Source organism: Neofelis nebulosa, chromosome 1, assembly GCF_028018385.1.
Source record: "Neofelis nebulosa isolate mNeoNeb1 chromosome 1, mNeoNeb1.pri, whole genome shotgun sequence".
Lineage (NCBI taxonomy): Eukaryota > Metazoa > Chordata > Mammalia > Carnivora > Felidae > Neofelis > Neofelis nebulosa.
In genome coordinates, this window is record NC_080782.1 from 109754813 (window position 1) to 109779971 (window position 25159).

At 38.7% G+C, this 25159-nt stretch overlaps 1 long non-coding RNA gene across 3 annotated transcripts in view; it reads right to left on the bottom strand.

Moving 5' to 3' along the window:
* Positions 1–5218: 5218 nt before the first annotated feature.
* LOC131512429 (uncharacterized) overlaps positions 5219–25159 on the bottom strand; it is a 34033-nt gene continuing 14092 nt past the window's right edge. For all 3 annotated transcript variants that reach the window (XR_009262146.1, XR_009262133.1, XR_009262143.1), the window contains 2 exons: positions 7292–7357; positions 5219–5326 (listed from right to left, as the gene is read on the bottom strand). This is a non-coding gene — a long non-coding RNA (uncharacterized LOC131512429). The remainder of the gene's footprint in view (positions 5327–7291; positions 7358–25159) is intronic.

Sequence of the window (25159 nt, forward strand, 5' to 3'; positions counted from 1 at the left end):
GCTTAACTGACTGAGCCACTCGGGTGCCCCGATTGTAGCTTTAAAGACAAACAGCTTTAAACACTGAGAGTGAAGGGATGGGAAAGGACGTCTCAAGGAAATTATAAAATAAAATCAAAGAGGAGAAAACACTTCCAAACTTATTTTACAAGTCCAGCACATTCTGATACCAAAACCAAGAAAGGACACTGCTAGAAAAGAAAACTGCAGGCCAATATCCCTGATGAATATAAATGCAGAAGTTCACAATAAAGTACTAGTAAACCAAATTCACCAGCACATAGAAAGAATTATTCATCATGATAAAGTGGGATTTATCTTGGGGAGACAGGATGATTCAACATACACAAATCAATTTGTGATATGTCACATAAATAAAAAGAAAGAAATGAATGATAGCATCATCCCAATAGATGCAAATAAATTATTTTTCAAAATTCAGCATCCGTTCATCATAAAAACTCAACAAACGAGGCATAGAATGAACATAGCTTAACATAATAAAGGCCATATATGACAAGCTAAGTTCACAGGTAATATCATACTCAATAGTAAAAGTTGAAAGCTTTTCCTCTAAAATCAGGAACAATACACAGTTGCACACTCTCACCACTCCTATTCAACATAGTACTGGAAGTCCTAGCTAGAACGATCAGGCAAGAAAAAGAAATAAAATATATCACAATTGGAAAAAAAACTAATAAAACTTTCTCTATTTGCAGACAATATGATTTTATGTATAGAAAATCTTACAGACTCAATCAAAAACTGTCAGATCTAATCAGTGAATTTAATAAAGGTGCACGATACAAAACTAACATACAAAATTAGTAGTATTTCTATACACCTAATAATAAATTTTATAAAAAATAAATAAAGAAGGTGCCTGGGTGGCACAACCAGTTAAGCATCCAACTCTTGATTTTGTCTCAGGTAATGATCTCACTGTTTGTGAGACTGAGCTCCGCATTGGGCTCCACACTAAGAGCACAGAGTCTGCTTGGGATTCACTCTCTCCATCTCTCTCTCTCTCTGCTCCTCCCCCCTCTCCTCTCTTTCTCTCTCTCAAAATAAATAAATAAATAAATAAATAAATAAATAAATAAACAAACAAACAAACAAACTTTTAAAAAATTAAAAATTAAATAAAATAAGAGAAAGAAATACATGACATTTACAAAATAGCATCAACACAATAAAATACTTAGAAATAAATTTACTAAGTATGTGAAAGATCTCTACTCTGAAAATTATAAGACATTGATGAAAGAGATTGAAGAACACAGAAAAAAGTGAAGAGTTTCTCATGTTCATACATTATAAGGATTATATTGTTCAAATGTCAATACTACCAAAAGTTACCTATAGAGTCACTGTAATCCCTATCAAGATTCCAATGGCTTTTTTTTTTTACATAAATTAAGAAAACACTCCTGAAGTTTATATGGAGCCACAAGTTTTTGAATAGCCAAATAAATCCTGAGGGGAAAAAAAAAACAGAAGGCACCACACTTTATTATTTCAAGTTATATTATAAACCTATAGACATCAAAACAGTATAGTTTTGGAATAAAAGCAGAAGTACAGACCAGAAAAAAAGAACTGAGAGCCCAGAAATAAACCCAAGCATAAACAGTCAGTTAATACTTGACAAGGAAGCCAATAATCAAGGGAGAAAAGACAGTCTCTTTAATAAATGGTCCTGGTTTAAGTATACATTCAAATGTAAAAAAAAAAAAAAAATGAAATGAAACCCATAAACTTACATCACTCACAAAAATTAACTTGAAATGGATTAAAGACTTAAAAGTGAAGTCATGAAACCATGAAACTCCTAGAAGAAAACATAGGAATAAGCTCCTTGACTTGATTCTTGGTAATAATTTTTTAGACATTTAGGTGTCAACCTAAAACACAAGCAACAAAATCCATAATAAACCAGTGAGACTATATCAAACTGAGAAGCTTCTGCCCAGCAAGAGAAATTATCAACAAAGTGGAAAGACAATCTGCAAAATGAGGAAAAAATACACACAAGCTACATACCTGGTAAAGGTTAATAAGCAAAGTACATGAAGAATTCATACAACTCAATAGGAAAAAAAAATAACCCAGTTAAAAAATGAGCAAAAGGTTTGAACAGACATTTCTCCCAAGAAGATATGCAAAAGGCCAACATGTAAATGAAAAGATATTCAACATCAGTAGTCAGGAGGTAAATACAAATTAATACCACAATGAGTTATTTCTTGCTTGTTAGAATGGCCATCATCATAAAGACAATAGATGACAAATGCTGGATGTGAAGGCAAGGAAACCCTTGTGCACTGTTGGTGGGAATGTACACTGGGACAGCAACTATGGAAAACAGTATGGGAGATGCTCAGAAACTTTCCACACGAACTACCACATGATCCAGTAATGTCACTTCTGGGAATACATCCAAAAGAAATGAAAACACTAACTCAAAAAGGTACCTGTACTCCAATGTTCATAGTAGCATTATTTGCAATAGCCAACACATAGAAACAACCTAAATGTCCACTGATGGGTAAGTGGATAAAAAATTTCTGGTATATACATAGAAAATAGATTTCAGCCACTCAAAAAACAAAAAACAAAAAACAAGGAAATCCTACCGTTTGTGACTACACAGATGGACTTTGAAGGCATTATGCCAAATGAAATAGTCGAGAAAGACAAATACTGTATGATCTCACTTTTATGTGGGATCTAAACAAACAAAACAAAACAAACTCATAGGAAAAGAGAACAGACTTGTGTTTATCAAAGGCAGAGAGGGAAGGGTGGGAGAATTGGAAGAAGGTGGGTAAAACCTCCAATTTCCATTTACAAAGTAAAGAAGTACTAGGGATGTGGGGAGCCTGGGTGGCTCAGGCAGCTAAGTATCTGACTTTGGCTCAGGTCATGATTTCATGGTTCATGAGTTGAAGCTCACATTGTCAGCACAAATCCTACTTTGGATCCTCTTTACAAACCTCCCCCCACCCGGCCCCCACTTGTGTGCTCGCTTGCTCTCTCTCTCTCTCTCTCTCTCTCTCTCTCAACAATAAACATTTTTTTAAAAAGTACTAAGGATGTAACATAGAACACAGTGACTGCAGCTAACACTGATGTATGATATATATGAAAGTTGTTAAGAGACTAAATCTTAAGAGCTCCTATCACAAGGAGAAAATCTGTCTTTCCTTTTTACTCCTGTTTATTTTTATTATTGTATCTATATGAGAAGATGGGTGGTAACTGACACTATTTTGGTAATTTCACAATATATGTAACCAAACCATAATGCTGTACACCGTAAATTTATACAGTGATGTATATCAATTATTTCTCAATAAAACTGGAAAAAATATATGTTTTAAAAAAACCCTATAGGACTGTTAGCTAATAAATGAGTAGTTTTAAGCCACAAAGCTCATGGCTATTTGTCATGCACCAGTATAAACTAACATATCAAGGAAGTAACTCTTCATAGGGTTATCCTGTGTGTTCCTCAGAATAAGAGAAATAAGGAGAAACACATTCACAAGTATGGTGGTGTAGCAAAAGCTTTAAATGTCCACACCTCTTGGGCTTTACCACTGGATGACTTTCCAATGCCAGAGTCTGAGTTTCTTAGATTCAGGACTTTTCTTTTTTTAATGTTTATTTAATTTTGAGAGAGAGACAGACAGAGGAGGAGCAGAGGAGGAGCAGAGAGAGAGGGAGACACAGAATCCAAAGCAGGCTCCAGGCCCTGAGCTGTCAGCACAGAGCCTGATTAGGGCTTTGAACCCACAAACTGCGAGATCATGTCCTGAGCCTATGTTGGACACTCAATTAACTGACGTACCCAGGCGCCCATTTGAGGGCTTTCTAAGAAGTTGGTAAAGGCTGATCTGCAAAGGGCATGGCAGATCAGAAGAGATAACTGGTTAATACAGCCAGGTAACAGCCCCCAACCGATGGCTAAGAATAATTGTGTATGGGGTGCCTGGTTGGCTCAGTCGGCTGAGCATCTGACTTCAGTTCAGGTCATGATATCACTGTTCATGAATTTAAGCCCTGTGTCAGGCTCTGTGCTGACAGCTCAGAGCCTGCAGCCTGCTTCAGATTCTGCATCTTCTTGTCTCTCTGCCCCTCCCTGGCTAGCTCTTGCTCATTTGCTCATGCTCTCTCTCTCTCAAAAATAACATTTCAAAATTTAAAAAGCAAAAGTTTTCAGGGGACCTTCTGAAAAATTCCTTTTACCACTATGCCCTTCCTCCTTCCAGCTTAATAGGAAAGCAGACACAATAGCTGAAGCTTCAGCAGCCAGCTTGGGACTATGAGAGAAAGAACAAAAGAACTACAGAGACTTTGGCCAGGAAATTCATGAGTCAGTAAACCAACACCAACAACTACCTACTTCAGACTTAGTGTTACATAAAAAAAAAAAAAAAAAAAGAAAGCAAAAAAAAAACTTTCAAGCTGCTGTTGTTATATGTCTATCACTTGCTGAGCATAGTTCATAAATGATAAGGAGATAGATCTGGAAAAGGAATTTGGATGTTGATTGTTTGCCTAATGGTCTGACACAACAAGGTCAGAGAGATTTATCCCAACTTGCCATGTAACCGGAGAAATACACCATGAAATCTCAGGACATACTTTAGAAACAGCAGGAAACCCAGCAAGAAATTTCAGGACACATGGCAGAAACATCAACAAAGCCTTCCAAATTTTACTTATGAAACTTCCATGCCAACTTTATATTGCCATTTCACATTTACTTACACAGAACCTTTTGTGTTTTCAAAGTCATTTCCAATAGTATTAATGAGGCACTAAGCGACCACGTTTGGTGATCTCTGCATTTTTTGATAATGCCAACAACACATATTTCACTTCAACATCATTAAAAAATATCTTACCACATTCTAAGATCTCTAACTATATTGAAAAGAACCCCCTCCAACAGAAAACAAAACAATACTATTTTTACAACTCTGAAAAGGATAAATATAGTTCATTGTTTTCTAATGCATGGGGGATGGGGTCTATTTCTATCACAGCATCTTACTACTACCGCAAAAGGTGAGATGAAATAACACATAAATTTTGGCACATGTTTAGACAGACAGACAGATGGATACTTAGATGACAGATAAGGTTGCTGAACGTTTTATAATGCAAAAAAAAAAAAAAGCTTCTATTTCACTAACATTTGCTCAGGTCATCTTTTGCTGCATTGATGTCATCAAATTCAATAAATGGCTCCAAGTCGTGCACTGTTTTTTCCTTTGTGTTATTAATGCTTGTGTTTCTGTTCCTTCAGAGGCATCTGATATTAAAAGCAAGGAGGAAAAATGAGCAGAGGAACCTTGTGCCACCCAGAGCAGATATCTGACGTTCCTCAATATTAAAAGATACTTATCATATATATTGCCAGGAGGCTAAGAAACCTACCTATGTAAATATGTTATCTGTTGATCTAAAATCATTTCTCATGTGTACGAGATCATTTGTATAAATGACGCTTGGAGTGGCATAAATACATTTTTCCTCTCTGCTTCTCATATTTATTTAATTTAGAAACCCCAGCAAGCCTTTATTCTTTTCAACACTGCAACATTAATACTGAGATGAAAAGACATGATGATATTTCTGCTTCATGCTTCAGTCCTAAGAAATTGCTCCAGAGTTGTACAAACTTTTCTTATCTTGTTACATTTGTGACTTTAAGTGGCATTAAATAAGGAAAGCCAGGGTCAATTCAACCTTGAAGCATTTAGAGACACGTATCCTGCCCCAAACTAAGGAAAATCCATTGTTAAGAAAGGTAGTGCCATTCTCTAACGCACAGATGAATGGTAATCAAATGAAAGAGAGGGAAGAAAATCAAAGGGATTCAGGAAGAGGTTCTATAAATGAAATCAAACCTAAAGGATTAAATTTGTCCTAAGGAGGTTTATTATTTCTTTGATTCCAAGATAAGAACAATTTTAAGAAGCCATTATCATTACAATAATGCTTCTGAGGTGAAAATCACTACATTTTATTGTCAGACACATCCTATTTTCAGGGGGTAAATATGGGGGGGGGGGGGAATCAGATAAAAAATAATTAAAAAGAAAGATGTTACTGATCAGACTTTGTCTTCCTGTTTGTGCTCAATTTCAGGCACGGATGCGTCCAACCTGCTCACTCAGCTGCTTGTTGCATTTATTTGGTAGCTATTAGAATCCCACATCCTTACCTCAAAGTCAGTGGGCACTGAGCTGTGCCACACCCTCCTTCCAGCTCATGCAGCTGTTCTACATTTGCCCTACCGTCCCTCCACATGACACAGCAGCCTGCTCTGGGTTCCAGAACAATAGAGAGAGCCCCACTGACAACCGTGTCTATCTCCACTCCTGTCTGATCTCAGGTGCTGCCTGAAAAACATACAGGTGTGGCCCTGACCAGCAACAGTAACATTAGCGAGAAACTCGTTAGAAATGCAGGTCTGCAGGACATCCCCTATACCCTACCCCAGAACTACTGAATCAGAAACTCTGAGGGTGAGGTTGTAAAAAGCCTTCCAGATGATTCTGATGAAGGCTAAAGTCTGAAAACCACTGATCTCAATCATTTCAGTATTTCCCAGAGTTTTGCTACCAAATGGGAAATTCCCTCTGTAACAGAAAATAAACAGACTGCCATCTACTAGCAATAGTAGCTGACACTTATTGAGGAACTGCTATAATCCAAGGACTGTTTTAAGCTCCTGATGAGGGAGTTACTGTTATAATTTTTCCCACTTACACTTTGGAAACTGAAGCAAAGAGGTTCAGTTATTCCAGGACACAAAGATATGACACAAAAAAGCAGGATTCAAACACAACTGTCTGCTCCAAAGACGGGGCTCTCAGCCTCTTGGCTACACGGCCGCTGATCACCCTGTGTCTTGGCATTACGTCAGTGATTTCCATAAAGAAGACCAGGCACTCCAACACTAAGGGGCTTTAACACAGGCTTACTAAACCCTCAAGACAAAAAAGCGAGGTAAGCATTAATGGCCCGATTTCCCAAAAGAATAGGGAAATCTCACTAATCTGAACTTTGTTGATTTAGAATTAACAATAATTGGGTTATATTTTAGCTAACAGTTAGAATATGAAATTTTTCCATAAGAATTTTCAGACTTCTGCTTACAAAGGGAATCCAATTTGAAAATCAATCACATTTTACAAACGAAGAACCCGAAAGATGGACATTCTCTTCCTGGTGCCTTTGGTCCTAAAAATACATAAACAAACAAACAAACCTTGAGTTGTCTTGTATTCACCCTGTGTCAAACACTCTCGGTCAAAAGAATATTACAAGTGGCAGTCTATAGGGAAGAGATCAGGAGAAACTGCCTGAATAAGTGACACACCTATTGGGGACGAGTGGACATACAGGGCTGTCCGGGTGATAGTGCTGACAGTGCTGTTCCTATAGGACATTGGAAGCAAACTCTGATGGCACCGGTACCAATATGAAGGATGCTCCTCATTTCTGCACAGAACTAAGTGTAGGGCTCCGGGAACACTACAGTGTGGTACCCATGGGGCACTACGCCACTGAGCAAAAGAGCAGCAGCATCTGGCAGATACAAGCACACCCTGTGTGGACGATGATTCCCAGGAGAAAACAGCTCCCCTGTGGGCTCTTCTGGCAGCTTAATCAACAGCAGACACCTGAGCAGCAGGCCTCAAGCGAGCGCCAAAGGAAGACAAGAAATGGCAGGGGCCACACCCTGAGCTCAGGAAAAGTGAGCCACCATAGCAAGTCCCAGAAAAGAAATGGGGGGGTGGGGTAGGATGTGGGGGAGGGGGAGGTCATTGGTTCAAAAATACCTGCATCAGCAAGGAAAGTTAGGACAGCAGAAATTTCATATTGCATATTTATTTATACTGCACTATTAGTTTACTTCTGTTAAGTGATGTCATATCCTTTTGGGGAGAGTTCAGTTTTTAATCATTCCAATCGCTACCATAAAATGACTGTGATGTTTAACTTTCAGATTAGTGATCGATTCTGTTGAATTTTTACCATAACATGCAAAGTAAAGCATTATCCTTTAACTTGTCTGCTTCACCTGATTTTGTATCTGCATTATACAGTTATCTAAAATGCTCTAAAATGCTTGAACGTATATTTCCTAAAAAAAGAAAATGGAAATTGAAATGTTGTACCATGACTCATGTGCCTTTCCCCATCATGGTGAACTATTCATTGAGTGTGCTTTATATGCTGCAATCTTACTGCACTCGTGAAGAAACTATAAACCATTTAAAAGAAAAAATTATGTTAATTGGTAATACATGTGACACATGTGACACATGGGAGACTTGATGCTATCTCATGCTGCACCTGAGTAACACAGTCAGTTAAGCATCTGTCTCTATTCTCAGCTCAGGTCATGATCTCAAGGTTTGTGGGTTGCAGGCCCTGCATCAGGCTCTGTGCTGGCAGCATGGAGCCTGCTTGGGTCTCTCTCTCTCTCTCTCTCTCTCTCTCTCTCTCTCTCTCTCTCTCTCTCTCTCTCTCTCTGTGTGTTTGTGTGTGTGTGTGTGCCCCTTCCTCACTCATGCATGCTCTCTCTCTCTCTCTCTCTCAAAATAAATAAACTTTAAAAAAATTAAAAAATATTTATAAAAAATGCTGTTTCATTTATTTCATAACACAAAAGAAAACATTTTAACAAATGGAAAGAACAAAATAAAATGGTGCAAAATATGTTGTATTAGGATTATTTTGCAGCAAAGGGCCATGGAAATTATTCTAGAATGACATTTTTTCCCGTAGCATGGCATTTTTTATTTCACATCCTATGACCAAGCAAGAAAGTTTGAATTCTGTGGCGTTTCAAATTATATTTCCTATGTCACCTCCAATTATATAGAAAGAATTCCAAAGGCTGTTGCCTGAATAAGACCATTTGGATCACATAGAAGCTTCTCTCGTTTGAAACAGATTAGCTTCTCAAACACTGTTCTAATTAAATCTATAGATTTGTAACTTCAAGATAAGAGGGGTTTAAGTTTTCAGTTTCCAAATCCATTTCCTCAACATAAGAGCACAAATTAGTCCTTTGAAGCACTAAAGCCAGTCACAACCTACTTATCCTTCAGGTTATATAATCTGATGCCAGGTTTTTTTCCCCCAAAATTTACCATTTTCATCCACATTAAAAGCCTACGGAGGCAGATTTGAAGGGAACTCCTTGGCATCTTTGATGGGCAGACTCATTAACCCCAGTTGACCCCTATTAGTCTAAAGGGGTATAGAACAGAAGGGACTTTAACCTAATGAGCCCTTTTGAGTACACACACCAACATTCCACCAGCAGCTCTTCCTTGTCCTGTTTTAAGTTCTCACAGTCTCAGAGCCCCCACTACCTGACCAACAGTGGGGGGTTACTATGCTAGCAATATCCCGAGCCCTCAGCCCTAGTCCTATAACGAAATAGGCAGCCCCTCCACACCCACTCAGATGCAACTGTTTTTTGTTTTGTTGTATTTTTTAATTTTTTTAATGTTTATTCATTTTTGACAGAGAGAGACAGAGAACAAGCAGGGAGGAACACAGAGACAGGGAGACACAGAATCCGAAGCAGGCTCCAGGCTCCGAGCTGACAGCACAGAGCCCCGTGCAGGGTTTAAACTCACAAACCGTGAGATCATGACCTGAGCCAAAGTCGGACGCTTAACAGACTGAGCTACCCAGGCACCCCTAGATGCAACTGTTTTTTAAACACTGCCTCAAGATGAGTCCTAGCTTCCAGTTTTCATTAATCTAGCCATACACAATTTTTTATAGCTACTTGATCACTTGTCTTTGTCTCTTTCTAAAGGACTTGGCATTTTTTCCATGTGGATTGAATCACAGGCACCTACAATGTGCATCACTTTTTATCATATTTTGATTTTTAAAAATTATCTTATTAACTATTTTAGTTATTTTATTTTAATGATTTTAGTTTCTGTCATAATCCTAACAATGCCAGGGCTTTTAACACTCTAATTAAAGTGTTGCCCTTCTTGGACACGAAAGAGTTAAGGTTTGAACTCACCTCGAAATAAATTTCAAAGAGCAAATGATCAATGACCACAAACAACTAAACTTGCTATTTGTTGAGAACAGACAGAGCTATTTCCTTGGCACACAGCTGCGTTCACATCTGTGGAAGTTACTACATAGAAAGCTATATTATGACAGCTAAGAGTTTGTTAGGATGTCACTATGAGCTAGGTGTTGTGCCAAGGACTTTGCCTGCATTATCTCTTTTGAAACTCATCACAGTCCTAAAAGGTAGGCACTTTTATTGCCAGTATTTTACAGAGTTGGAAACTGACACATAAAATAGCTGTTAACAGTCCTAAGCCACATCCAGGTTGAGCGTTGGATATGAATCCAAGTGTCTGAATCCAGTCTGGAGGCTCTAAGTCTCTATGGACTTAATACAACTCAGAGCATACAAGGTTTTATTATTGGAGGAAAGCCAAATTCTCAAATATGTAGTTTCTTTATTACAAATCATGCATTCAATACAGCCATTTGCAAAAATCATCTCACATGATGAATGAAATATACAATGCAAAAATCTGTATTTCAAATGCTTCAGTTTTAAGTTTTGGAAAATAAGTAGAGGCTATCTACAACTTGGTAAAAATCATTAACAATTTTCTGATGACATTCATGTGAAGATGAAAATTCATCCCCAAGAAATATTAGAATAGATTAGAAAATACGTGGATTAGGCTTTTACATACTAAAGAAATGAGTAAGCCTAACGAAATTATGAAGGCTATATAAACAGATGGAAATCTCTTTTAAGGGGAGAAAAAAAATTTTAATGTATAAAACTCAAAAATATTTAATCTTTTATGTATATACAAAAAAATTATAGGAGAAATACCAATATTCACAAGGTTATGCCAACTGTATCCCAATAAAACTGGAGGGAAGAAAAAGATCATCTGAAGAATCTTTTAAGAGGCAACAGTTGAGAATTTAATGAGAAAAATGTATGACAGGATCTACATGCCTCCCTGAAGCTTGCACTCCAAACCTGTTCAGCCAGGGCATTGTCATCCTGACTGTATTTGAACCCATGGGCATGAGCAGGAAAGCACTTCTGCACACAGTCAGAAGTGGTGGCCATTTATGCTAGCTACTCAAGTGACCATGCAAATCTTCTCTAAAAATACGTGTGGACAACAGACCCTTGTTTAAAAACCTGTGACACGGAAGCTACTGCTTTCAAGACAATTCATCCTTTGACTCTTCTTAGTTAAAAGTTCTTCCTTATTTTTAGGGAAAATTTACTTCCCTGAAACATCTATCCATCCTTGCTCTGCCCTCTGCAGCAGAAGTTGGGCTGCTGGGTGGAGAAGAATCACTGTGTGGGGGTGAAAGAAACACAACCTGATGAGTAGAAACTATCCCCCCCATCCCCCGCCAGCAGGGTGGACCTTACACAACATGTGGGAAGGGCAGAGGAGAAGCATCGTCATTACCTGGTTGGCTCTGAATTTCTTTCCCTGGGGGAATGTAACATTGTATGTGATTTGGGAAGAAATGTCATCAGAATCTTCCCTCCCCCTACCACAGAAATCAACCCAAACTGGTTAACCACTATATTCTATCACCCTGGATCACCAGATCTTTTGAGGCACAGATCCTGGGAAGGAAAGAAGGAGCCTCTCCCATGCTGAGATTGCAAGCTGTGCTTGAGAACTGTGCTGTGCAGTGCCCAAATCTGAACATAGCACAATAGGAACCTGACCTCATTATTTGAAACTCTGGATGCCTTCAGCTTTGCCTTCATCCTTTGGACCTTCTGGTTAAAAGAACCAATAAATCGTGGTTTTTTAAAATGATATGAGTTTTAGTATTTTCAATCACTTTGAACCCAAAGAGTTTTGTCAAATACATCCCAAAGGGACAAATTTCACCATCCTTACATGTTTTCCTAGCATAAACCCTAACTGGAGGAGAATGCTAGGCAGGAGGACTGGTGGGTGGAACAAGCCAAGTATAGAGAGATTAGCAGTCGAAAGAGTGGCACAGTAGAGAATTGGAAAAGTAAGAGATGAAGAACTGTCCCCTGAACCTACCTTAACTTATCTAGAAACTTGCCTGCCTGATAGGATTTCTGGAGTATTAAGGAGTATCATTAAGCAATAAAAAGATCCTGCATTAATGATCCATGACGTTCTGAAGTCTCTTTACAAAGTAGAGACCTTCATGAGAAGACTGGAGATGAACTGCTAATATATCTGACAAGCCCAAGTGTGAAGAGACAGGAATCACAAAAACATTAGGAAGAGGGTTGTCATCAAGGTGCCTGGGTATTGAAGAGACACCAGGGACTATCTCTGCCCACTTCACGATTTTCCTGAGAACACATCATGCTGTCACAGCCCAAATCTCTGAAGCAGGCAAAGAAGACCCCTGCCTATAGCTTATCTCCACTAGAGGATTTATATCTGGCTGATGCCTTGGTGTTAATTAAAAATGTCCATAAAGATTTTCAGAGAGGTTTTCAGGACAAAAGTCCTATCCCCAAACATTTTACTTGCTTGTCCCAGAAAATTATGCCATACAGTGTAATTTAAAAATTTATACTAACATTTTAAAAAATTAAATAAAGATAAATCTATCCATTGACAATAATTAAATCTAAGCTGTAAGTAAGGAAAAATATGAAGTTTCACCCAAATGCAGTGTCTCATCTAGTACTCTCTGCCTCTTCACAGATTTACTCTTCCCCTGTGGTTCTGCATATTTTGCTGTCTTTCATCAGTACAGCTAGAGAGTAAGCTACTAAATATATGCTGGGAATAAATTGTCTTCTATCAGCTACTTCCGTTTCCCTTCGCACCTTCTGTGCTGAAAAGTCACTTCTACAAATATTCTCCATGAAAGGTAGCAAAGAATCAAAATGACATTTCACTAGGAGTGAATCAGCATCTCTTCTCATTGAAACAGCCTAGGCTCTTCACACATATGACATAAGTGCCACCATATATGGGCTTGAGGAAGTAATGGTCCAGAGTGTGGGAAACACCAGTGCCAGCTCCCTTTACTAACTGATCCACCACTGGATGCTCCAGTGAGTTTCCAAATGGAGAAAATCCTTGGGCAAGTCTGAATATAATACGAGTAAAGTATGGCCTTGTTAATAAAAAAAAAAAATCCTCAGGCATTTGAAATTATTTCCAGAGCCACTAGCCACATTTCTGTGTTAAGGAGGATTCTATATTAAAGAAGTAGTTTGCAGGCAATCTGTTTGGAAAAAAACAACTGTGGGGTGATGTATTATATTATATTATATTATATTATATTATATTATATTAATTATAATATTTGAGTAGACAGGATGATTAAAATAATTATTCAGTGCTACCAGGTTCCAGGCACCATTCAGGCACTGAGGATAATGAGGAGCAGCCCAGAAGAGTCCCTCTTCCCATGTAGCATACATTCCTGCCAGGGGTAACCTTCAGACACCAACCATTATTTACAGGGTGTTATAGGCACATAAACCTAGATAAAGAGATTGAGAAGGATTCTTTGAGCAAGTAATAGTTGACCTGGACCTGGAAAGACTAGAGATTAACCAGCAAGCAGGGGGAGCAGGGAGGGCATTTCAGAGATGGGGAGAAATATGTGAAAAAGTGCTAAGGGGAAAGGAGATTGCTGGTCAGTCATGGAAGTGAGAGATCAGCAGGACTGAAGCATGGAGGTATGGGTTCAGGGCGTCAGGATATGGAAAGGTAAATATGCCCTTGAAGGTCATGTTAAACATTTTTTTTAACATGCCCAAGCTGAACACTCCCCTAATCTGTTCTGTGGAAGATTCCTCCATCTGGATAAATGGCAATTCTGTCTTGTTGGCTGCTTGATATCATCTGTGATTCCTCTTTCGTTCATACCCAACATTGAATTCATCAGCAAAACTTTCTCATTTTTATCTTCAAAACATACTCTTCTAGTGAACTACCTCTCATCATTTTCACCATGCTATCCTGGCCCAAGCCACCATCTCCTCTCTCCTAGATTACTGCAATTGCCAAATAAATGGTCTATTTCTCCAATTGCTCCCCAAGAGTATGCATTTAAAACAAGAGCCAGACCACATCACTGCCCTTCCCAAGGTCTCCAGACGCCCCCCTGTCTCACCTTACTATGGACCACAAAGCCCTACATTATCTGGTCCACTAGTAAACCTCTGACTTGATCCCCCACTTGTCTCCTTCTCATTCTGTGTGCCCCCTACCCAACATTCCAGCTTTCTTTGAAAGGTACACATGCTCCCCTCTAAGAGCCTTTACACTTACTAATCCCTCTACCAACATTCTTTTTCTTTAACTATCCACATGATTGTCACCCTCTCAGTAAGGCTTTCCCTAACTATCCTATTTAAAGTTGTAAATCACTCTTCCCCTTTTCTTTACCTGGTTCACTTTTATCCCTAATAAATCACAGTAAATATTTGCCCTTATTTACTGTGTTCCACACACATGCTAGAAGGCAAGCTCCATGAAGACAGAAATTTCTGTCAGCTGTAGTCGCTGTGGTATCCCTAGGGCCTGAAATATTGCTTGAGACAGAGTAAGTATTCACTAATATTTGGTGAATGAAGGTCTTTATCCTAAGACCAATAACAAGCCACTGAAAAGCTTTGAACATGAAGATTTATGATCAGAAACAAACTGTTAAGGTCTCTTCAGCTGCCCATGAAAAGAGTGTTCTGGAAGAAGGGGGCTAGGTGTGGTGGGCAACAGTGGATGCCTGGGAGAAAACTAACTTGTCCTCATTTCTAAGAGGAGTGAGTACAGTGAACAGAAGAAGCAAGGCTCACTATCGTTGGTGATGACTTACTGTGGTAGCCAGCTTCCAAGATGACCCACACCCCTTCTCCCAATGATCCATGCCATCTACTATTCACATCTCCATGAGGTCCCCTCCCATGCTGAATGGGGGCTAGCCCTGAGGGACAAACTAAATATGACAGAGTGATGCCTTATGACTTTCAAGAGCAGGTTACCAAAGCCCTGACACCTTTCAGCCTGGTGTTTTAGAATACTCCCTCTTAGAACACTGAGCCCCTGTATAAGAAATTGTGCTACTCCAAGACCACCATGGTGAAGAGATCACTTGGGAAGATCACATGAAGAAGCCCTGAGACTACATATAGAGAAAGATGACTTACTAGACCCTAGCTGTTTCAGCCTCCAGGCATGTGAGTCATCCTGGTTGAGGCCCAAGACCCTGGGAACCAAAATGGGCTTGCCCACAGTATCACATCTGAATGCCTGACCCTTAAAACAAAACAAAAGTAGTATATTTGGGATAGTATGCTACACAGCAATAGATAACCAGAATGCTCAGTAAAGAGGATTCCTTTTCCGTGTAACTTCACCAACCAGGCAGAAGTTCCGGGTAAAAAAAAGAAAAAAGAAAGAAAAAGAAAAAAAAGAAAACTTGAAGGACAGAATATCTCAAGGTGCCTTCTTTGTTTAAGGGCCTAGCAAGGATAAGCAAAATGGATCACTTTAATAAAAGAAAATGCAGCTGCATGCAGGTAGATTTTAATCTAAACTGTCAAAACTGTAGCTGCCTGATTTTTCCCCAGACATATTTTTATTGCATCTAAACCATTCAAGAAGCTGACAATTTGCTTGATTAGCTGAAGGAATTGGATTACCATGACACCTTCCTCTTCCAACCCTCTGGAATACGTTAGGGCAGTATCTCCTGTTAGAGCATAAATGGGAGTGAACATTACCTTCTCTCAAGGACAAGGAGTTAATTGTTTGCTCTGAAGTTCATCAGAGAACTAATGGGAACTGTTTTTTCAGGAATATTTGATGCCTAAACTCTTTATGCTCTTTTATACAAACCCAAGACTAAATTATTACATCTGAGGCCTTAAATTGTAAGTGGAAACAGCAGAAAATGAACTCCCCTTTTAAAATCATGAACAGAGTGTATGCAATAGATAGTTTAAATGACAAAAAAAAAATTAGTGACGTTTCATCAAAACGTGAAGAAAGAAAGAAGGCAAGAGTTCTACAAGCAAATATCAAGATTTTGCATAAAATTCAAGTATAGTTATTCTAGAAGCACTAATTAACATGGTATGTTGGAAAGCCTGTATCTGCAACAAATCCCACCCATGATAAGCTTATGCCAGGTTGTTGTCCTGCCCCATACTCTTAGCTTTATGAAAAAAAATGCCAAAATTCTCAAAAGCATAAACCTGAACTACCTCAAACCCCCGCCCAGAGCAACACTGACACAAATGTACATATAGTTCGTATCTTACTTAGATTGTGATGGTCTCTCCAAAGGTCACGGTGGGCCTTTGTGTAAGGGTGCCTAAGCTATTACGGAAAGCCCATGATGCAGACAGGACAATAGTAAGAGGTCAACAACCTAAAGTCCTACTTTTTAGCAACACGCACAAAACCTTTGAGCTCACCCTTGCTGACACCTCCAACATCCTTCTTGTTATAACTTCTCAAATCAGCATTATCCTTACCCAGCCTCTACAACATAACTACAACATACCTACCTACTACTGTGCACATGCACACACGTGCCTACACACAATCCTCTAGCACTACTGAATGAAGCTGCAGTTTCCTGGATATACTACACTATTTCAGGTCTCCCCGACTTTGTTCACATCCCTCTCCTTTCCTAGCATGTCCTTCCGCATGTTTTAAGATTCAGTTTAAGCATTGCCTCTCCTCTGAAACCTTTCCTCTTCCTTCCCTCCAGGCAGACCCTAGCCATTGTGTCCTCTGAGCTGAAAGAGGCCCCATACATCATTCTTTCACTTTGTGTCCCCACTTGTACTTGACATTTGGGAGAGCAAGTAACCTTATCTGATTATTTCCCTGTGAGAATCCCCTAAAACAGAGGCCAGGTCTCATTTATGGAAAGAAGAGAAGGAAGTGTAATAACCCCTCCAAATGAAAGGAAAAGATTTGAGGACGCCACCTTTCAGAGACAGTGCTGTTGACCCTTTCCTTACACAAAATAAATCATTTCCTAACTCCCATCATCAGCATTACTTTCTAAATAAGGTAATCTAAAGTGCTTCCAGGAGTTACCTTCACATCATGACATTTATTAGACATAATTTTGACTGACAAGTAAATAAATCCATGCCACACCATTTTGTGGAACAGAGAAATATTGTCTATTTTACAAAAACTACCACAAAACTGCAAGAGAGACAAAAGTGCAACTAAGCACTGTGCATGATTCTGTTCAGCATGCATCGTATAACAACACAGAATTCTACTCCCAGACACTCTGTGGTTACAGAAATACACATAATATTTTATGGGCAAAGTGTCTTTAAATTATTAAGAATTTTTAAGATAATCAGAACAGCTGAAAGAAATACCAAATATGCCAATCTGATGAGTAAGTAAAGAGAGAGGGTCAGGATGCATATTTAGTAAGGAGAAATGGCTGACAGAGTTATTCACCTCTATGCCTGGGAGCAAAACTGGAGCTAAAAATAGAGACCCCAAGAGGATGAGGTACACTTGCTTTGTCTTTTAGTCTTCATCCATTTTAGGCAGTGACTATTTTGCCAGTTCTATGGGGATTCTAAACATTTGAATACTTAACAGAAGATTTGCTTGTGGGTGGAAAATACCATAAAATGTTGAATTCCATAGAAAGTTTCAAGGTAATATGGTCATCAACTTTCAGCTCAGCCTTTCAACAATGAATATGACAGTCACGATATAAAAATTGTACTCCATATTATAATCTAGTCAATTCTTCCTATAACAGACCTCTTATTTCGATGGACACATAACCTTAAAGAAATGAATGAGGCAGAAAATAGTTTTAAATCAGTAACTATTAGAAACCTTTGTCATTTCAAAGAACCTCTATCCAATAAAAGCCATCTTAAACAGAAATTGAGCAAAAGCAGTACCTAGGAATTATGGAAGAAATCTCCGAGAAATAGAATCATTTCTCTGAGAAGTAGAGGCATTTCCAGTGCTGGAGCATTTATAAAGGGAGATGACTGGCAGTCTTACCTTCTTTGACTCTATATAGTGGGTGATGGTGCCCTTCGGAGGAGAGGACAATCAAACGAGTGATGTGAAACAGAATATACACCTTCTTTACAGACTGCTTGACCCGCCACCTCTCAAATATACCCAAAAGTATAAAGAATGAATCTACAAAGAAAGAGCACCACCCACCCTAAGATTTAGCAACATTCTATCATTTTTTTTTTGTTTTATCTATCCACCTTCCAACCTTTTCTTTTTCTTGAGAAGTATCAGATATGATATCATTTCGTTCACAAGTATGTCAGACTGCATCTCTACAGATAAACGCATTTAAAATAACAGTACCATTTTCATAACCAACACAATTTATAATTATTTCTTAATATCAACTAAGCCCAAAATCTACTCAGTTTTCTCTGATCATCTCAAAAGTGTCCCTTAACATGAGTAGTTGGAAGTAGAATCCCAACAAAAGTCACATACTGTATTTGTTGATATGTTTTGTAAGTCTCTTTAATCTATAACATTTCCTCCCCCCACCTCTCTCTCTCTCTCTTTTTTCATGACATTTACTTGCTAAATATTCTAGATTTGGCTGATTGTACCTTCATGATATTATATAAGATGATGCTCTATTCCTCATGTTTCCTATATATAGTTAAGTTTGAGACTTGATGGAATTCAGATTCAATTTTTTTGGCAATAATATTTCAAAAATGGTGCTGTACATCACTAAGGAGTCACGTAATATCTATCTATCCCACTTTTAGTGATGTTAACACTGATCAGTGGTTCAAAGGGTATCAGCCTGAACCACTCATCACAAAGTACCCAAATATTATTTCACCTAATGATTTAGCATCTAGATTGCCTAAATCCATTATTTCATTAGGGGTTGAAAAGAGATTATGAAAACCCTTTATTTTTTCTGCTTTTATTTTGTGTTATTCTTCTGTTAAAAAGGAAAAAGATGGAAAAAAAAAAACAACAACAACACACCTCTTTCTCACAGGAACAGAAAAGCAGTCCCTAAACTCTAAAAACTGGCCTGACATTCATTGCTAGACCTCAGGGTTCTTTTGCTGGATGTAAATAAATTCATAGAACAGCAAATCACCTTGTGACTTTGAAGAAGTGAGGTTAAAAGAAATAATAATAACAAGACCATTTCATAATGTTCTTTAACCACAGGCAAAAACAAGGTCACTGTGCAGACCACAAAAATATCAAACACTCACCTTTTCCAGATATGAATGACTGCTGCCTCTATAATAATTACAGCTTTAGTCTTGCTCTAGCCTTGTAAGATTTAGTAAGTACCTAATCATATCACTCTTTAAATTAGATTTATTAAAATATCCAACCATAGATTTATCTTCCCTTCCAATCCGGAGCAAAGTACCTCTTCCTTGAACCCTCCCCAGCATCATCTACACCCTCAAAAACACAACCAGGAATAATATTTAACCAGTATTTGGGCACCCCAGGGCCCAGTCAAGTTGACACATAAAATTAACTATCACCAAAAAATCAGCCATTTCTCTATAATATTCACTTTAAACAAAATGAAATTGGTGATATCTTGTGTAAAAATAAACTTTGTATTAAACTGAGGGGAAGAAAGACCTATACATGAACATCATGGGTAGTTTCAGTTACTACTCCTTTACAGGAATGTAGAGGCCAGGAAATCTCAGGGAAGAACTATTATAAATGATGAAAGAAAAAGAAAATGTGTCCAAAGAGGAAATATTAAGGAACTTACTCAAAAAAGAGAAAACTAAAGAATTTTTTTACTGTCCTTAAATAACAAAGATTTCTCCAAAGAGAGGTGTTGGGCAGTCAGTGCTGTGTTATGAAATATTCTACCAGAGAAAAAAATAATAAAGCCAAGGGTATTTGGCTACATCTACAGAATGTCAAATCATCCAGTCTTGGGTATAGAAGTGGCCCATTCAAGTTTCGAGAATAGCTCTAGATGATTCAAGAATTACCAAAATGTTAAAACCATATGCTGTCAAAAGATACTTTTGGGGATGCAATTCTATTGTTTAATTCAAACATATCCTCCCACCTGACAATGTGGAAAGTAGATAAGCCCATCTCTAATCCATCCCCAAAGGCTCCACTGCAAGCTGGCTGAGGGCTGACTCTAAAAAGAGAGGATAGTTCAATTTTAACTTTTTGGTTAACGTCCATGCTGTTTTCCAGGGTGGCTGCACCAGTTCGCACTCCTCTTAACAGTGTAAGAGGGTTCCCCTTTCTCCAAAGTCTTACCAACACCTCTTGTTTCTTGTGTTGTTAATTTTAGCCATTCTGGCTGTTACCTAATTGTACTTTTGATTTGTACTGCCCTAATGATAAGTGATGAATGGATAAACAAGATGTACATACATACATATACCCACAATGGAATATTACTCAGCCATCAAAAAGAATAAAATCTTGCCATTTGCAATGAGGTGGACAGAGCTAGAGTGTATTTTACTAAGTGAAATATTCAGTCAGAGAAAGAGAAATACCATAATGATTTCACCCATATGTGGAATTTAAGAACAAAACAGACAAACACAGAGCGGGGAAAAAAGAGAGGAAAACCAAGAAATAAACTCTTAACTATATAGAAAAAACTGATGGTTCCCCATGGGGAGGTGGGTGGGGGATGGGGTAAAATAGGTGATGGAACTTAAGGAGGATGCTTACTGTGATGAGCAGCAGGTGTTGCATGTAAGAGATGAATCACTAAATTCTACACCTGAAACTGATATTATACTATATATTCACTAACTGGAATTTAAATAAAAGCTATAAAATAAAGTAACATAACATAACATAACATAACATAACATAACATAACATAACATAACATAACATAACAATAAGAGTAGAATGGCAAATGGGGTGGCCCATTGTTCCCTGCGTGGGAAGGCAGGCCAGCAATTTCAGAAACCACCCTAAGGGTGGAAGTGAGCAATGAGCTTCTCCATGGGCTAAAAAACCCAAAAGGAACCCCTTTTATCTTCCTCCAGGAAGCTTGAGGCTTCCCTCGTAAAATTTCTAGAGCCCACTCTTGTTTCCAGGGGTGAGGACAGGGGCAAAACAAGTGAGTTTAGTAATTGCAGACGCTGCTAAACTTCACAGAATACAGGTCCCTGCATTGAGGTCCCTGTTTAAAGTCAAATTAGGTAGACTAGATGTAATCATGAAGATGGTGCTTCTCAGAGGAAACAACTCTGGGGTCTTCAGACATCCCAGAAGAGAAAGTCATTAATTAGATGCTTAGAATAATTCCTCTCCTCTAATTTAGTAGGTGGAACGTAGGAGTTAAATGACTGAAGAAAAGAGCTCCGACAAGAATAACTATATAAAAGGAGGATTTCTTCCAGAAAGGTGGACTCAAGGACAGCACTGTAACCGTGCTTTCCTGAGCTAAGACAGCAGGGTAAGGGAACTGTACAGAGAACACTCAATGTGGCAGAGGAAATGACTCCAACAGCTTTAATAAAGCTACAACTATTCTTTCTCATCCCCTTCTAACACCAGAAGCTACTTCCTACTTATATACCTGTTTTCCCTTTTTCACTGACAAGAAAAGACAGCAAGGTAAAGGCAGACTGTTCCTTTAATAAACTGTTTTACCACACTTCGCGATAATGCCTATTTAATCAATTTCTCTTCCACAGTTATCTGCTGCTTTTGTTCTGTATATACAATATTCAACAAGGAGAAAAGAGGTTTGGTTCAAACGCATTCTCTCATTACATAACCAAAACGGTGCCAATGAGTGCTATTTTTCAGTGGGACTATCAACAATATTTAAGTTACCACAAATCCTTTTCGTCAGATGGTTACTCAGAGACTAATTGAGGCAAAATATTGAATCCAACACTTGCACCCTTTATCCCCAATCTTATCCTTTAGAAAATGTTTGTCAAAGGGGAATGCCTGGGAAACATTCTCAAGAGTTCAAGTACCTGTGTAGAGTGGGCTGAACGGCGGCCCTAGAAAAGTTATATACACATCCTAATCTGTAGAACCTATGAATATTACCTTATATGGCAAAAGAGTGAACACTACCTTATGTAGCAAAAGATGTACTTAAGGATCTTGAGAAGATGACCTCTCCAAATGATGCTATTGGGCCCGAAACATAATCATACATAACTTTATAAGACAGAGGTAGAGGGAGTTTTCCAACAGACACACAGAAAAGGGAACCACCTGGAGGAGAAGGCAATGTGAAGGCAGGGATTGGAGTGATGTGGCCACAAGTCCAGAAATGTCCAGACATGCCAGCAGGCACTTAGAAGTAGGAGAGGCAAGAAACGATTTCTCTTCTAGAGCTTCAGGAGGGTGCATGGCTCTGCTGCTATCTTTATTTTGAATTTTAGGCCTCCACAACAGTGAGAGAATACATTTATGTTGTTTTAAGACACAAAGTCTATGGTAATTTATCAAAGGAGCCACAGGAAATTAATACATTGTCTAATCCACACTGTCTTCTTTACAATAGCCCATGATAAAGAACTTAAGTCTACACTGTGTGTTTGTTCAAGGTCTCCAAGACCTTCAGCTATAGCTAATGGGATCGGAAGTAGACAGTGACCCAAAGCTAAGATACTACAATGGAACATTCAGGTTTTCCCTCTCAGCATTCTTAGCAAGAGACATAAAAGCCATTGTAAGACCATTTTGATCACCAGAGCTATAGAGTCTCATAGATTTGAAGTTAGAGTTGGTCCCATGGCAAACCAAAGTCATTTTCAAGCTAATATTATAGAACAGTTCAAGCACTAAGTAATCTGGGAAATGGGAAAACGAAGAGCTGAGCAGAAAGAATCAAATACCAGAGACCTCACCTCATACTTCACAGAGAAACTACATGCAATCAGATGAGAAGGATATTTTCCCACCATCAAACTATCATCCTAACTGGACCTATGCCCACGCATGCTGCTGTCTTCCTATTACTAAGGAGAAACTGTCCCTGCCCCTATCTAAACAAAAACCTTTCACCTAAGTCACAAATCCCAGTCCCTCAAGGACTTCACTCCTGCAATTATCCTCTTTCTCTCTTCCTCCTTTCTCCATCTCTTCTGGATACTTCACAGTGGAAATCAAACACATCTTAGTGTTTGTTATCCTTCTTCAGAATCAGTCCTTGGAGCCCATGTCCTCCCCAGTGACCACCGATCATCTATCTCTGCTCTCTTCTAGCTCTTCAAAGGGGTTGTCTATACTCACTGTCTCCATTTACTTGCCTCCAATTTTCTCCTCAACCCAATGCAAAGAGGATTTTTCTCTACTGCTTTTTTGAGATAAACCTTGTTAAGGTCACAAATGACCAATGAAATCCTCAGCTTATTTCAACTCTCATCAGCATTTGAAAGAATTGGTATTTCTCCTGGAAACAATTTTTTCACAGTTTTATGACACCACATTTCCTCCCACCTTCTGTAGTCTCTGTCTTCCTTGCTGACTTGTCTACCACCAGCCCCTAACCACTGTCATGCTGCCAGGATTCTGTCTTTGACTCTCTTCTGATCTCTACCCTGCTTCTCTTCCTAGATAATCTCCCTTGGCTTCAAAAATATAAACATACTCTGATAATTCAATTTTGCATCAACAATTTTAGTGTGTTATTGAACTTCACACTCAGATATCCAACTACTTAATCCCAATGGGTGTCTAACAACTCTCTCACCCTTAGTGTGGCCAAAGGAATTTTTTGATTCCCCAGTCCACACCTTCCTTGTCTTTCTCTTTTGAGCAAATGGCACCAACGTCCACTCAGTTGATCGAATCAAAAATCCTCAAGTCATCCTTAATTCCTCTCCTTCCTCATATTCTGTATCTAATCCAAAGCAAGTTCAGGGAGGTCTATTCTAGAATCATTCCTGACTCTACCACGTTGCACCAACTGTGTGTCACCATCTGTCAGTCAATTTCTGTAGCTGCCTGTTAACTGTAACCAGTTCTACAAATAGCAGAAAGATCATTTACTACATCGCTTATTACTCGTTGATAAATTTCTACTGCACCCACATTAAAATACAAGTTTCTTACCAAAGTCTAAAAGGCCCTGTATAATCAGTTCTCTGCTTATTCCTTTAACATTATCTCCCTTACTTTTCTCCTCAATCTTAAATTTGAGCTACATCAGCCTACTTCTTCCCCTCATACATTTCAAGGTCAGTTTTGTTTCAGAGCCTTCACCCTTCTTGTTCCTTCTAGTCAGAAGTATCTTCCCCAGACTTCAGGTGCCCAATTTCCTCTCATAATTCAAATGTCATCACAAAGGACTTTCCTGACTACCTGAGGTGAAGTAGAACCTCCTGCCCCATCACTGTCTGTCACATCTCCCTCTTCAATTTTCTTCACAGAATTTATCAGTATCTGAAATTTGCTCCATGAATCCACTTGCATGTTTGCTGTCTGAATTATCCCATTGCAATGTCAGCTCCTTGAGGGAATGACTTTGAGTTTTTCACTTTCATGTTCCCAAGGACCTGGCAGCACCGCCCCTCTGCCTATGCTGACCCTTGTTTCCCTAATTCAGGCTTAAAACATAACTTCCAAAGCCCATTTGAGGAGTTAAGAATGTTATCTCTGTGGATTATACCCTGCTTTCTACTGCTTTATACTTCTCCCCAGGAAAAGGAATAAAACCTTAGATATGTATAATCTATTTTCTGACTTGTCAAGGACATTGAGCATAAACTAAGTGTAAGAGTTTATGTAATCATTAAACATAAGGCAGCATAAAAATAACACCTGCCTTAGAGACAGAGACCAGTTGACATGTTGGACGAGTTGACCACAATGTTCTCCATGACTATTATCCATCTTTTTCACCTATTTCTTTTTTGTTGGCTCTATTTTAAAACCTGCTTTTTTTCTCACTTTCCTAAGAGAATTATAGCTCTGGAAAAGCAGCTGGCTAAGTTTTACTTGCAATGCACTGCTGATCACACAGAAATGCACACTGCTCCCCCGGCAGAGAAATGTGTGATGGCTGATTTGTGTCTTGCTGGTTGGAAACACGCAATGGCAAGTGGGAGTTTTACTGGGTTCCCGGCACTGGAGTA